This window comes from Acanthaster planci, linkage group LG02, assembly GCF_054643075.1.
Source record: "Acanthaster planci isolate LZ-2023a linkage group LG02, COTS_SCS, whole genome shotgun sequence".
Taxonomy (NCBI): domain Eukaryota; kingdom Metazoa; phylum Echinodermata; class Asteroidea; order Valvatida; family Acanthasteridae; genus Acanthaster; species Acanthaster planci.
The window spans coordinates 31,332,588-31,345,347 of NC_141778.1; the positions used below are offsets into that span (position 1 = coordinate 31,332,588).

Consider the following 12,760-nt stretch of genomic DNA (forward strand, 5'->3'; position numbering starts at 1 on the left):
TCAAAAATGCAAAAGCACCAAAAAAGGTGACTCCGTCGTAGTTTCAAAAGGAAAAACTTCGGCTTGTCCATTTTTAATTCTTCAGAGCTATTTTCAATTGGCGGGCATTCTCCCAAATTCGGATGAATACATATTTCGACCCACCTTTCATTGTAAGGACGTTAAAGTTTTGATAAAACAAAATAAAGCAATAAGTTACACTAGAGCCAGGGAGACAGTAGTAAGTCGTTTAAAGGAAGTGTGCGGGGAGGCTAATATTGGTCTACATTTACTCAAAGCCGGTGGGGCTACGGCTGCGGCCCGAGCATCAGTGCAAGATGGGCTTTGGAAGAGGCACGGCAGATGGAAAAGCGATACGGCCAAAGATGGCTATGTCGATGACAGCTTAGAACACAAATTGTCAGTCACACAGGCTTTAAACTTGCTAAAATGAGCCTCATAGTTTTAATGCATTACTAAATAAGCAAACTAAATAAATAGATACGAAGTAACGCAATTCACCTGATCTTTGTATGTTCTAGACTCCTGGCAAGCATTACCCATAAAATTGTGTAAAGTGTCGTTATTGGTGTAAAGGGATAGTAAAGGAGAAATAGATTGGACTACGGGTACCCATATGTATACTGTGGACCTATGGTATAAGCCAGTGGAAAAATAAAAAAGGGATAATTTACAACAGAGGAATGCCACTTTAATGAACAAACCCATTCAATATGTTCAATATAGCAGTCATTTCGATGAGATTTTCTGTCAGGGCTGTTCAAATCTGTGGCGGCCTGGCTCATCAATGTGTTTGCAATGAATGAAGATTTCGGGCCAACACTTCCTACTTAACTTTCTCGCAAAAATAAAGTGAAAATAAACAACTTCAAAATCAATGCACTTTGTTCAATGAATGCTTCAGGTAGTTCTCACTGATTTGGGGTCAACTCATACGGTTCCTGGTTTAACTTGTACATAGTTTAAATAGTACTCCAGTCAACTTATACCCAAGTCAACTCTTACCCAGGTCAACTCTTACCCAGGTCAACTCATACCCAGGTCAACTCATACCCAGGTCAACTCATACCCAGGTCAACTCATACCCAGGTCAACTCATACCCAGGTCAACTCATACCCAGGTCAACTCATACCCAGGTCAACTCATACCCAGGTCAACTCATACCCAGGTCAACTCATACCCAGGTCAACTCATACCCAGGTCAACTCATACCCAGGTCAACTCATACCCAGGTCAACTCATACCCAGGTTAACTCATACCCAGGTTAACTCATACCCAGGTCAACTCATACCCAGGTTAACTCATATCCTGGTCATCTCATACCCAGTTACATGTACTTGTAACTCGTACTCCAGCCATTTGGCGCAATTAAAATACAATTGTTACACAACATTTGTGGCCTGCAAACTTGTGGAATGCTGCATTTGGCCGGTGAGGCTTTTTGCCACATTTTGCACTTACATGTACAACATGCCCCCCAAAAATAATAAATTGCGACATCCTGAACAATTTTGATCCTGATTGTTTTCTTAGGGAATGACGTTTGTGCAAGAGATGCTTTCAAACAAAAGAAAAGTTTCAACTAAAACAACAGTGACATTTGGAAAGGACAGCAACATATACTACTATATACATGTAGGTACATGTCGCCATCCTCTTCATTGACACACTGAATCCCCCCTCCCCAAAACAAACCAACCTCAAACATACACATTCCATCAGAGTATGAAACAAAGCATACAATGAGACTGGAGTAAGTGCATACATGTACATATCAATTATAAAGATGTACAGAGGATTGACCAGAGGGGAACTTGAACGTAAACTTGAAGACAACATACATGTGAACAAATTAACATCTGCCAAGCACTTGCCGTTACAGCCATTCACATTGTTTATCATTATTTCATCTTTGTGCTTACATGTCTTCACTGTTTCTGATTGTTGCCCCGGAAAGGTCAAGATAAATTGAGCAGTATTTGAGACATTACAGAAGTTTATTCTTGAGGATTTAACATTTGTCACATGGACAGACACTTTGTTTCTTAAATATGAAAATTAAATTCAAAACACAATTGAAAATTACCTGCAATGTATCAAACACTCTTTTTAGTTTACTTTAAATTTAGAAACTTTCATTATCTCATAGTGTAGATACATGTAACACTGAAATTTATTTCCAGAAAAATATGTGACGTTTTGTCACTGGACAGACATCACGTTTGTCACATGGACAGATAAAAACTTATGACCACATGGACAGACAATTTTGGTGTTTGGATTTGAGCATGAAAACAGAATTGTTCACAAACCAAACTTGTCTGTTTTCAGTTTTCAAAATCATTTTTGTTAAATTAAACTTCAGCTTAAATGAACTTTATGTAGGTTTTTCTCAATGAGTAACGTTTCTCACATGGACAGACATAACGTTTGTCACAAATCATAACCTGGGGACAGGCAGTCTTCTCACTTTCATTTTAGCAAAATGAACCAACTTTTTCTAATGAATTATTCGTTATCTTATTTAATTTGGTTTTGTAATAAATATATATGTACTCATAAGTCTTCTAAGATTTTTACATTTAGAGGGAAAAAATAGTTGTGACAAACGTTACAAAATAGTGGACAGACGTTCCGGGTTTGCAGAAATCAAATTTTAGTTTTGTCATCTGAGAGAAAAAACAACCACAAATATAATGTAAACTATTACTGTAAAACTTTTCTCAGGAAGACACATGCATGTGATTTTGTTCAGGTTATCTGCTCAAGGAATGGCAAAATCAGCCTGTTTCATGTTTGTCACTCCATGAAGTACGTTATTCCTTAACTAGCTCTCCTTAAATTCCGGTTTAAGATAACTTAAAGAAATAAAAAGCCATAGATTTTGACACCTTTCTCAACTGTTATACCTCTAGCACCCATGTTTTAACAGATGAATTGCTTTTCTCTATAAGAGAGGTATTTTAAATAACCTGAAAAACATGAGCTGACACAGATATGTGCATGTCCCACCGGTAAGCTGGACATTTTCATCAAATTCCTGATTATTTTAACAATGAACAACCAAATCCTATTAAACTGTGTAAACTACATGTCCACAATTATACATCAGTAAAATTGTTAAAGTTTATTTCTTGGCTCTCCACACTGTTAAAGAAAGAGATGATTTTGGTTATGTGCAAATGTGTCTGTTAGTGTGAACAGACCCAGATCCCAGAACACTGACTTTGATTACATGGGAAAACTTGGAAATTTCTCTTGACAAGTTAAACCGAACACGCACACATCTGGCTGCTGGGAGATTTCAACCTCCCTGATGTGGATTGGACCAACAATTCTATTAAACCTAGGGGAAGATATCTAACTCCTAGTAAGAAGATGATCAACATAGCTTCTAGTGAAGACTTTCACCAAGTACATGTAGTTACTGAACCAACTCGCCAAAACAATATCCTTGATGTCTATTTTACCAGTATGCCATCCCTTGTTGAAAACATCTCAACTCTTGCAGGAATAAGTGATCGCAACATAGTTGTAACTGACACACTTATTAAACCCTTCTGTAACAGACCCATCAGATGAAAGGTCCACATGTACCAGTACAAGGCAGATATTTAAGGCCTATCAGAATCCCTCAATGATTTTGGTCGTACCCTTACTGATGAGATCATAAGCCAGGCATCTGTTGAGGATTTGAGGATCTCCTTCAAGGATGCCCTGTTCGCGGCAAAGACAAATACCTGTACTATTGCAGAAGAGGTTGAAAAGCTTCCACATCATTTGGATCCACAAAAAGCTCCAGGTCCCGACAATATATCACCTTGCATTCTGAAGCTTTGTGCTGCAAACTTAACACCCATACTCAAAACTGTTTCAAAAATCGCTTGATACTGGTACTCTGCCTTCAGACTGGTGCATGAACACATACATGTATAAGATGGGAGATTCTCAACTTCAAACGGTAGATAGGCGAACTTACAGTGTACATAGGAGTTACCTTAAACAGTAAGCTCACCTGGAACAACCATATTGTAAAAATTGTGACCACAGCCAACAAAACCTCAGGCCTCCTTAGACGGAATTTTTATTACTCCAACCTGGAAGTCAAAGCTATGGCATATAAGACCATCGTTAGACCACAATTGGAATACTGTTCAACCATCTGGGATCCTGTTACGTGCGGAGAATGCACGGCAGAAGAAAAATCAAAAGACGGGAATCAGGACACTAAAACATACGAGCAAAGGACAATAAAGGAACTAATTTGGAATAACATTTAATTATTAACTTGAATCAGCAAAGCAGTAAATTAAAACAAAGTAAATCTAGTGGTTTGCTGCAACTTAAACTTCCCATGCAAAGGCATCGTGAATTTGAACAGTCAAAAGCATAAAAGGAAATTATTTACATTAGCACAGCCAAGCAGAATTAATTACACTGAAAATTAGCAAGCCGGCAAAACAAGTTAATATGCGAAGAGGCAAATTATATTCGGCCGAGTATGATTACCTTAAGGAGCCAACAAGAGAACAGAAGAAAATTAGGCCCCGCCCAGTCAGTGCCATGGCTAAAAGGGCGCGGTCGTCGGGCCAAGCACCTCCGCACTCCGCGCCATAACAGCCCAGTTCAGACAGGCAGGTCAGTGTCGATCCCCGAGATTCAGCTTCCACATGGAGCCACGACACTCCAGGGTCCACGGTCCCTCAGCGGTGTCAGCCTTGGCCACGGTGCGGCAGTAATCGGGGCGTAGACGACAAGGAGGTGCTGACCCAACGCCGGCTATTTCGAAACGCACATGCTAAAAGCATATAGGCACTGACTGAGAGCGAAATCAATGACTACGGAGTCTTTTATAGGTTTTTGGAACGTGCCTAAATTCCACACGTACCTTTTCAGGGAGACACAAAAGGATTCGGATCAACTGGGATCGTAACAGATCCACATCAGCAAATCTACATCGACACCCTGGAATCCGTCCAAACCCAGGCTGCCAGATTTGTGAAAAGGGATTTCAGCCAAAATAGTCGTGTTCCATCAATGGTTAATGAGACACGAGTTACGTGCTCATCGAGGAGAGGCTTAAGCTTTAAACGGGTACGGACGTGTTCTCTACGTTGCTGTGCAAGTGGTGAGACCTTCTCCATACGCAATCTTTTCTTTGCTTTCATGCTTGCATGACTCTGCTTGCTTTGCTGTTTCTTTTTTTTTCTTGCTGCTTTTCAGACCATTTACAGTAACATCTGCAGATACTAACTACACATACTAAAGCTACATCGTCGGGCTAACATGGCCGACGAAAGTGAGGACGACATGACATGGGATCAGCTATCACAACAGCAGATATCAGACTATAAATCTAGGCATAGTCGAAACAAAAACAATAACCAACCATGCTCTACATTAGACGTTCTCATGAGTCAAGCCCAAGATGACCAAAATGATAACGACGACAACGATGCAGACAGCAATAACGAAAACACTGAGCATGCCAAAGATATGGAAATTCAGGTCAGTTCGCCAAAAACTCCATGGAGACCAATGTCCAGAAAAAGAGTGAAACCAATAAGCCCAAGTGAAGATTCTACAGAGTCTGACAAAAGTTCCTATTCTCGATACCAAAAGAGAAGAAATGTACATGCCTATCCGTATTCGTCCCAAGAAACTGCAAATCCTACCATTGTTATCATAAATTCTCCAGATGTCAAACTTGCTCAGATAAATCCCATTAAAATAGCCAAAGCTCTCAATGAAATCGGACCGAACATCATTAAAAATGTCACTGAAACCAACCAAGGTGGCATCAGTGTTAAATGCCACACACCTTGTCAAGCTAACAAACTTAAAACAATCAATATGCTTGGACAGTGGTCCGTAACCACTGAGTTTGCGAAATCAGAAACACAAAGTAAAGGTGTTATCTCTGGAGTACCGCTTGAACTCTCTGATAAAGAAATCCTCAAGGAATGCAAAAAAGAAGGTGTCATGGGTGTACGAAGCCTCACTTTCAAAAGAAATGGACAAACTGGAAATAGCCTCTCTGTCTGCCTCACATTTAACACGCCTCACCTGCCTCAGCGTATTTAACTCGGTTATCAATACGTTGATGTTAAGCCATACATACCACCAGTCATACGCTGTTTCAACTGCCAACGCCTTGGACACACAGCAAACAATTGTCGTAGCAAAACAAGATGTGTCCGATGTAGTGGTACTCACACATACGATCAGTGTGACAAAAAAGACCAAGTCAAATGCAGCAGATGTAGTGGAAGCCACTCCTCTGCCTATGCTGGTTGTGATACCATTAGAGAGGAAAAGAAAATCCAAGAAGTTAGAATAACCTACAACATATCCTATGCTGAGGCAGCAAAGTCCATCCGTACAGACATCACTGTCCATGCGGAAAAGCCTGACACACTTTCTCCAGCACCTAAATTGAAAACCTGGACTCCAAACAAAACATGGGCAAATACACAAAATGTACATGTCAGCAGTGAACAAAGAAGACAGAATCTGCAATCGTCATCCAAAAGAGAGGTTTCTACTCAAACCGAAGAAGTATCAGTAGCTAGCCAAACTGAACCTATCTCAACACGTTTGTTGGCAGATAACTCGCTAATAGAACTACTTATTGGAACACTTCAAATCTGGGAGTCAACTAAAAATAAAGACAGTAGGGAATAAGAAATAAAGTCTCTCTTTGATCACTTATTCCATCAATCAACCAAAACACCTCAGGCATCAGACAAAGAGAGAAAACGTAATGCTCATACACAATCCTCAAGCACTGGTACATCCCCGCAGGGGACACAAAGGAAATCCTCTCAGTCCAAAACCAAACAGAGATGAGCCCCTGCTAAGTCCTCACAACCTGAAACTTCAAAACAACATTGAAAACATCCAATCAGTCAAAAGGGGAAAGTCAGCAAACATAAACATGAATCTTATCCTCATGGTCTTTATCTTACAATGGAATGCACAATCACTTATTGCACATGCAAATGAACTCAAGCATGCTATAAATGACTGGAACGACAAACCTGATATAATTTGTATACAAGAAATATGGCTTAAAGAAAGTAAGAATTTCAATCTTCCTGGATATAACATTTACAGATGTGACAGAAACCTGACCTTAAATCCTCTGGCGGGGGAAATGCTATTTTACCAAAAAAACCCTTGTTGTTCAAAACATTGCTGACAAAGATTTTCCAGTATCAAGTCCTTGAAGTGTATAATTGTGATAAAAGTAAATTAAAAATTATTAATGCTTATATAACCCTTGTTATAGGGTATCAATCATTCCATTCTGCATACAGTTTCTCATAAAAGACCAAAAAGATATCTACTTCATGGTGGAATGGTGACTGTAAAAAAGCTGTTGAAAACCAGAAAGAAGCCCTTAAATTGTCAAGGAAAACCTGTTGCCCTAAAGACCTTATAGCTTACAAACGTAGTTGTGCTATTGTTCGTAAAACTATTAAAGCTGCTAAAAGAGATGATTGGAAAAGGTTTTGTGATACCTTGAACTCCCAAACTCCTTCCAAAAAGATTTGGGACAAAATTCATCATATTAACAATACGCATACTAAGGTTAACATCTCAGTTTTAAAAGACAGTGACAAAGAGTTTATCTCTGATGAAGATAAAGCTAACTTACTTGCTCAAAGTTCTGCTTCTATCAGCAATGATCAAAATTACAGTACCTTCTTTTTAAAAACTAAACAAAATGCTGAAAATAATTTTCACCTTAATGATGATAATGAGAATGTTATTAATGAACCTTTTACTACATGTATGTCTGAACTGGAAACTGCCATTGATGCAGCAAAGTGTACCTCTCCAAGTAAAGATGGTATCGGCAATGACATTATTAAACATCTCCCTCAAAAAGCACCTGAAATTATTCTCATCATTTTCAACAAGATCTGGAGTACTTCCCAGTGTCCTCGCCAATGGAAAGAAGCCATACTTACTCCTATTCTTAAACCCGGCAAAACTCCCACCGATCCTAAATCTTACCGGCCAATTGCGCTCACCTCCACCTTCTGCAAAATAATGGAGCGCATGGTCAATAATAGACTTATCTGGTACCTGGAGAAGCACAATTTGATCAGTAATAATCAGTCTGGTTTCCGGAAAGGGAGAAGCACCAAAGACCATACATGTATAATTCATCTTGAATCTAGCACAAACAAGGCTTTTGCCAACAGGCAAAGTACTTTAGCGGTCTTCCTGGATCTTGAAAAAGCATATGATATGCTATGGCCCAAAAGAATTGTCATCAAATTACAATCACTTGGAATTAGTGGGCGCATTACCCGATGGATCAATGGCTTTCTTACAAATAGGAAAATCCAGGTTAAAATAAATAACACTTATTCTGAATCATGTACTGCTAAAAATGGCACAACCCAAGGTAGCATTATTAATCCAACACTCTTTAACCCTAACACTCTTCAGTCCTCCAACAGGTGAAGGATTGAGGAGGGTAGGGTTAATATTGCTGTTAATGACCTTTCTCAATGTATTAATGGAGTTAATATCTGTCAATATGCAGACGACATAGTCATATGGAAATCCAATAGAAATATTAATTTCATTACCAATAAGATCCAACAAAGTCTCAATAACATTTCCTCTTGGTGTGAAAAATGGGGCTTTAAAATATCAACTCACAAGACCTACGCTGTCCTATTTACTCGTAAACGAAATACTTCCTCTAAACTGAAGATAAATAATTCTGACATCAAATTTCAAAATTCAGCTAAATTTCTTGGTGTCATCTTTGACAACAAACTAACCTGGACGGAACACATCAACTATGTCATCAATAGAAGCAAAGCTAAACTTAACATCCTCAGATGTATTAGTGGAACTGATTGGGGATCAGACTGTTGTATTCTCTTTTGCTTGTACAAAACTCTTATTAAACCAATTCTAGAGTACGGATGTGAAGCCCTCAACTCAGCGGCTTTAGAACACAAGCAAAAATTAGATAGTATACAATACCAGGCTCTGAGGATATGCTGTGGAGCATTGCATGGAACCTCGTTACAGAAACTGCAAGAAGTGTGGAGATCCTCCTCTTTATCTTAGCCGTAATTGTTTTTGTAATCTATATAATATCAAACTGGATATGCATGCTTCTCATCCTAATAAATACGTCCAAATAGACTACTGGCTGAAACACTACTTTGCTAACAAATGGAAAAATAATCCATGCCACGCCCCATTTGAAGCCAGAACTGGTAAACTGCATTTTAATACCTTCCCATTACACAATCCATTTCCTTACTGGCATTATACTAAACCTGATATCTCCACAGAAATTCTGAACCATGTTAAGCATATCATGGATATCAATGAAAAGGGTTCCCTTGCTACAGAGATCATACATATGACTTGGGGAAACTCACTTCACATCTATACAGATGGTTCTGTCGACCCGAATAATAACACTGTGGGATGTGGTATATACATACCTCAACTTAAATATTCTAAGAACATCAGATTAAACAACGAAGCCTCTATTTTTAAAGCGGAACTCTTTGCCATTTTACTGGCCCTTGAATGGATTGAAGATGTTCAGCCTATGCAATCCTGTATATTCACAGATTGTCTAAATGCTATACAAGCTATATCTCGGCCTATCCCAAGAAACAAACTAACTTGTGATATTTGGCATACACTTATTAATATTCAAAATCAGGCTAACAAAGTTATTTTTGAATGGATACCAGGACACTGTGGAGTTAAAGGAAACGAATAAGTTGACCATATTGCTAAAAAGGGTACTAAAAAAACTATTCCTGACCATAAACTGCCCCTTTCTATAACAGAAGTTAAACATCAACTCAAAAGTTGCATCAAGCAACAGTGGCAACGGGAATGGAATAATTCTAAAGCTTCTTTACTTAAAAAAAAACAATCCATTGTTTCCCTTAACATGAACACGTGGAACCTCTCACTCTGTCAAGAAGTTCAGATTCACAGACTCCGGCTTGATATGTGTAAAAATCTAAATAGCTTCTATAAAAAAATTGGTAAATACGCAAACAGATTTTGTGAAACATGCAACACGTACGACAATGCTGAGCATTTTCTCATAAACTGTAACAAATATGCTAGTGCCAGGGGAAACTCCAGCTCAAATGACACTTATAGTATTCCCCACTTACTGAAATACATCAAGACTACTAACAGAAACATCTAATATAAACATGCATGCTCATACATACATGTACATTCATCCATATTTGCCCATGCTTTCTGGTGTGATATACATGTATACGTCAAGCTATTGGCTGGACAGAGTGCAACCTATCAACATCTGGAGGATACAGCCTGCGAACATACCGGCGGAGCAAGGGCTCTTAAGTTGCAAGGGAGACGGCTGGCTTGCAGGACACTGTAGCATCTCCATGTCTGGAGGATCGTTGATGTCATATCACCCTCATAACATCCTTCACTTCCCAGTCACTCTACTGATTGCCTTACATGTTTTTCACATTTCATATGTAGCTCTTCTCATCTAAGCCTTGTCCAGTTTCTTTTTTGCATGTATAATTATCTCTTTTTCATTTGGTTTCCTCCTACATATCCTACAGTACATGCCTCCCTTTACAGAGTCATTTCTCAATTCTTTGGTATTCAGACTTGTCCTTTCTTTTCTTCTTATCCGTCATTGTTTTCAAAGTTCAAGCCTGATGTCTTCATTGTGAGGAAGATTTCTTTGTGACTCAGCTACTGTAGTTGAAGTTGGCACAAAGGGCACAATAGTGCCAAAGATGCCATTAATCTCACAACAACAACAATGGTTAATGATCTTGCATGGAAACGACGGGAGGAGAGAAGGCTTAGTGCCCGTCTGATCCTCCTGTATAAAGCAAACCATCAACTCACATCCATTAACATCGACAAATTCTAGCCAAAGAAGACACACTACACAACACATCGGCCTATCCTTTTCACGCCCCAAACAAATAAGGACTGCTACAAATTCTCCTTTCTACCTAAAACCATAGTTGAATGGAACACTCTCCAAGTAGACTTTAGGACCTCGCCAACCTTGACCAACTTCAAGACTAAAATCAATAAGAGCAACCTCATCACTCTCACTAAAGGAACTCTGAACTACATGTACATGTAAACTACTGCATTAGCCACGTCTCTGCAGGATATCCTGTAAAGGAGAAAGCACAGCATAACACAGATCCAGGTCTCTGTAAAGCTACTAGGACCAGGAGCAAATGTGGGCTTATTTTTAAAAATCTCATTGCACATACATGCGAGAGATTTGACAGAAATTCTCCTGGAGAGAATGGAAAACAGGATGTTTTTATGATATTAAATCTTAGCCTGCAACAAATGACCAAGTACATAGGGTCTGTCCATGGTTTATAAAACTGTGGTTTCCTCAACTATCTTGCACCCACTATTATCACTCTGTGGGTAATTTGTGTCTATGCGGAAGTTACTGCTCATTTTGTAGGTTTTTCCCTATTCAAACTGTGAAACCAAAATTTGCACAAAAACATTCCTGAGAATGGGTTGCTCATTGGCAGAGGCTTTTCCAAAGACAGAAGTGAAAAAAGTGCAGAAACTGGGAGAAAATGATGTTGAAAATTGTGCCCCTGTATAGTTGCAATGGACCACTCAAGCTTGTTGCCTCCACTTGCCATTTATGCGCATGCACTAGTAAAACAATTTGGTCTTTGGTAACAGTTACAGAAGGGTGGGGCCTCATTTGTGTGTATTTAGTGGTACAACATACATAATGCCATGGTAAAATACATGTACATGTATATCAGATGAACAGATCAGCTTTTGTCAAGTTAACTGAAACTTGTTAGTTTCAATTATTTTCAACGTTTGTGTGACATTTTCTATGATGCCCAGTTTATGTAAATATATGTACCATTATGACTCAAATAACAACAGAATGGTTCCAGACCCATCCATTAACCCTAACGCTCCTCAGTCCTCCAACAGGTGAAGGATTGAAGAGGGTTAGGTTAAAGTTACATGTACATGTACTGTATACTATAATTTAGGAGCAGGAACCAAAGTATTGTTGCATTCCCTAAATATCAAGTCAAAGGTAGCATGGACTTTATTAGTGTCTACGGGATGTGATATTTGGGGTCAACCATTTATTAAAAGGTGGACATGAAACATGGGGTTTGGGTGACAGTCAAACTGTATGGTTGGTTTATTGCTCTCACTTCTCTTCATCAAAATTCAATGTGGGTTTGAAGAAGGTGTAGCTTAACATAATACAACACACAAAAGGCAAAGTTATAGAGAGGCGAAGTTGTATATGAGTGCAACTAAACTACGGTTTGGCAGGACCATTGGAACAGCATGACGGAGTGGGTTATGGTACGGTACGTGTGTGTAGCATCGCGCAACTACATGTAGGCTAAACTCATCAGGCCGGGCCGTGGTGGAAGCTGTCCCGGACCACCACAGTGACTAGCAAGGGCTGGACAGGGCCAGCGCCGGTATGTACCGACCACACTGCCGTTCAGACCGCAATGTGTTGAGTGCAGTAATAAGATCGCCGCACTGTGTACCACTGGCTCAGCATAGAGACGAGGAGGACTGGGCTAGTTAGTAGGACAAGGGTGGCGAGGGACACGAGGGTGTCTCGCCCGGCAATCGGTTCGGACGTAGCGGTGACGGGCCGCTACGACTCTCACTAGCACCCTGGGCTAATTTGTACCGCTCTCGCATCGGTCTAAGCTACGGTAGCT

The 12,760-nt window shown here is 39.6% G+C and overlaps 1 long non-coding RNA gene across 5 annotated transcripts in view; it reads right to left on the minus strand.

The window, feature by feature from the left end:
• Nucleotides 1-12,760, minus strand: part of LOC110976860 (uncharacterized) — a 41,237-nt gene that overhangs the window by 22,593 nt on the left and 5,884 nt on the right. The window contains exon 1 of one of the 5 annotated variants that reach the window (XR_015424491.1): nt 7,979-8,155. The exons of 3 other annotated variants lie outside the window; for them this stretch is intronic. This is a non-coding gene — a long non-coding RNA (uncharacterized LOC110976860). Of the gene's footprint in view, nt 1-4,017; nt 4,061-7,978; nt 8,156-12,760 lie in introns of those variants that run through there. One more of the 5 variants, XR_015424492.1, reaches the window with a different exon arrangement.